Genomic DNA, 3,402 nt, shown 5'->3' with positions numbered 1-3,402 from the left:
ATTTAAGAACTTTACAAAGGCTCAAGAAGATCTTTACCAATCTCCTACCTACTATCTTTGTTGAACCACCACGCAAAGAAAAGACCACCGACTCCAATTTTAAATCAAATTAAAGCAAGCTTGTATTGTGTACACAAAGAAAGCTGGTCACCAGTGACTGTCTCTTCCTAACCCGGGCTAGAGATCAGCACTTCAACTCTCCAGGAACAAGGTTTTATAGAACAAAAAGTTGCAAAGAGGGAGTATTTTCAGAACTCACAGATAACAGGATTTTGACAAGCATAATACAAAGGCAGATAGTAGGTTAATGATCTACATGGCATGACATTTCAAGGTAGGGAGTAAATTCAGATTCCAACATCAGAATTTATGAGGCGCTGCTGAGGTTTCAGAGAGGGTTATCTGGTCAAGGAGAGCCTGGCATGGGTGAGTTCAGAGCATGGACAGGAATTCCAAACAAGTTTGGAAATCTCAGTAATTTATAGTAAAACAGAAATTAACTTTTCATGACTTTGTGATGAGATGGCTCCCAATCTTAAAATGGAATTAGCCTGGGTTCATCAATCTTGCGTTTTCTTTCCTGTGCTTTTTTCTTTTCTTTGTCCTTTGATACCTATGTATGTGTCTGTAAACAATGGGTTTAATTTTGCTTATGTTAAAACATAGGATCAGGGCTGAGGCTATAGCTCAGTGGTAGAGCACTTACTTGTCTTGCATGTTTGAGGCACTGGGTTCGATCCTCAGCACCACATAAAAATAAATGAATAAAACAAAGGTATTGTATCCAACTACAACTAAAATATTTTAAAAAATAAAGGTATTGTGTCCATCTACAACCAAAAAGATATTTTTTTTAAAAAACATAGGATCATACATGTGTACTTTCACGCCTGCCTTCTTTCCTCTAAATGTACACTTCTATGATTTGTACTGATTGAAATCTGTAGCTTTAGATTGTTTCACTCCTATGCTATATAAGATTCCATAACATAACCATGTCACAATTTATTATCCATACTCTATTGATGAAGTTTGGGTTGATTTCTTTGGGGGAGGAGGTCTTTTTTTTAATTTGTTCTTTTTAGATATACATGACAATAGAGTGTATTTTGACATATCATACAAACATGGAGTATAACATTCAAATTAGGATCCCATTCTTGTGGCTGTATATGATGTGGTCATGTATACCTATATGAACACAGCAGTGGTACGTCCAAGTCATTCTACTCTTTCCTATTCCCATCCTCCCTCTCTTCCCTTCATTCCCCTTTGTCTTTTCCAATGAACTTCTATTCTCACCACCACCACCACCTTATTGTATGTTAGCATCTGCATATCAGGGAGAATTTGGCCTTCATTTTTGGGGGATTGGCTTATTTCACTTGGCATGATAGTCTCCAGTTCCATTTATATACTGGCAAATACCATAATTTCATTCTTCTTTATGACTCAATAACATTCCACTGTGTATATGTATATCTGTATTAACATTTTCTTTATCCATTTATTTGTTGAAGGGCACCTAGTTTGGTTCCATAGCTTGGTTATTGTGAATTAAGTTGCTTTAAACATTGATATGGTTGTTTCACTATAGTATGCTGATTTTAAGTCCTCTGGGTGTATACCAAGGATTGGGATAACTGGGTCAAATGGTGGTTCCTTTCCAAGTTTTCTGAGGAATCTCCATACTGCTCTCCTTAGCAATTGCACCAATTTGCAGTCCCACAGCAATGTATGAGCGTACCTTTTCCCCACATCCTCACCAACATTTATTGTTTCTTGTGTCTTGATAATTGCCATTCTGACTGGATAGAGTAAGATGAAATCTCAGTGTGGCTTTAATTTACATTTCTCTAACTTCTAGAGATGTTGAACATTTTTCCATACATTTATTGATCATTCATATTTCTTTTTTTAATTTTTTTTATTATTGGTTGTTCAAAACATTACAAAGCTCTTGACATATCATATTTCATACATTTGATTCAAGTGGGTTATGAACTCCCATTTTTACCCCGTATACAGATTGCAGAATCACATCGGTTACACATCCACGTTTTTACATATTGCCATACTAGTGACTGTTGTATTCTGTTACCTTTCCTATCCTCTACTATCCCCCCTCCTCTCCCTTGATCATTCATATTTCTTTTTCTGTGAAGTACCTGTTCAGTTCTTTTGCCCACTTATTGATTGGATTTATTTGGGTTTTTTGGTTTTGGTTTGTCTTGGTTTTGGTTTTTCTTGGTGTTAAGTTTTCAGAGTTCTTTATATGCCCTGGAGATTAATGCTGTATCTGAGGTGCAGGTGGCAAAGATTTTCTCCTGTTTTGTAGGCTCTCTCTTCACATTCTTGATTGTTTCCTTTGTTGTGAAGAAAGTTTTTAGTTTGATAGCATCCAATTTATTGATTATTATTTTTACTTCTCGTGCGTAAGGGGTCTTATTGAGGAATCCAGTTCCTAAGAGAACATGATGGAGAATTTGGCTTACTTTTTCTTCTAGTAGGTACAGGGTCTCTGGTCTAATGCTTATATCCTTAATCCACCTTGAGTTGAGTTTTGTGCAGCCTGAGAGATAGGAGTTTAATTTCACTTTGCTACATATGGATTTCTAGTTTTCCCAGCACCATTTATTGAAGGAGCTATCTTTTTTCCAATGTATGTTATTGGCACCTTTGTCTAGTATGAGATAACTGAATATATGGGGTTATCTCTGTGTCTTCTATTCTGTCCCATTGGTTTTCATGTCTGCTTTTGTGCCAATTCAATGCTGTTTTTTGTTACTATAACTCTGTAGTATAGTTTAAGGTCTGGTATTGTGATGCCTCCTGCTTCACTTTTCTCACTAAGGATTGTTTTAGCTATTCTGGTCCTCTTATTTTTCCAAATGAATTTCATGACTGCTTTTTCTATTTCTATGAAGAATGTCATTGGAATTTTAATAGGAATTGCATTAAATCTGTAGAGTATTTTTGCTACTATGGCCATTTTGACAATGTTAATTCTGCCTATCCAAGTACATTGGAAATCTTTTTATCTTCTAAAGTCTTCTTTAATTTCTTTCTTTAGTGTTCTATAGTTTTTATTGTAGAGGTATTTCACCTCTTTTGTTAGATTCATTCCCAATTTTTTTGAGGCTATTGTGAATGGGATAGTTTTTCTAATTTCTCTTTCAGCTGATTCATCATTAGTGTATAGGAATACAATTGATTTATGTGTGGTAATTTTGTATCCTGCTACTTTGCTGAATTTCTTTATGAGTTCTAGAAGCTTTCTGGTGGAGTTTTTTGGGTCTTCTAAATATAGAATAATGTCAACAGCAAATAGGGATAATTTGAGCTCTTCTTTCCTATTTTTCTTTTTTTGGTCTAATTGCTCTGGTTAGAGTTTCAAGGACA

This window comes from Marmota marmota, unplaced genomic scaffold (assembly GCF_001458135.2).
Source record: "Marmota marmota marmota unplaced genomic scaffold, marMar, whole genome shotgun sequence".
In the NCBI taxonomy this organism is placed as follows: domain Eukaryota; kingdom Metazoa; phylum Chordata; class Mammalia; order Rodentia; family Sciuridae; genus Marmota; species Marmota marmota.
The sequence above is the reverse complement of the archived record's forward strand: the minus strand, read 5'-3'. Positions refer to the sequence as shown.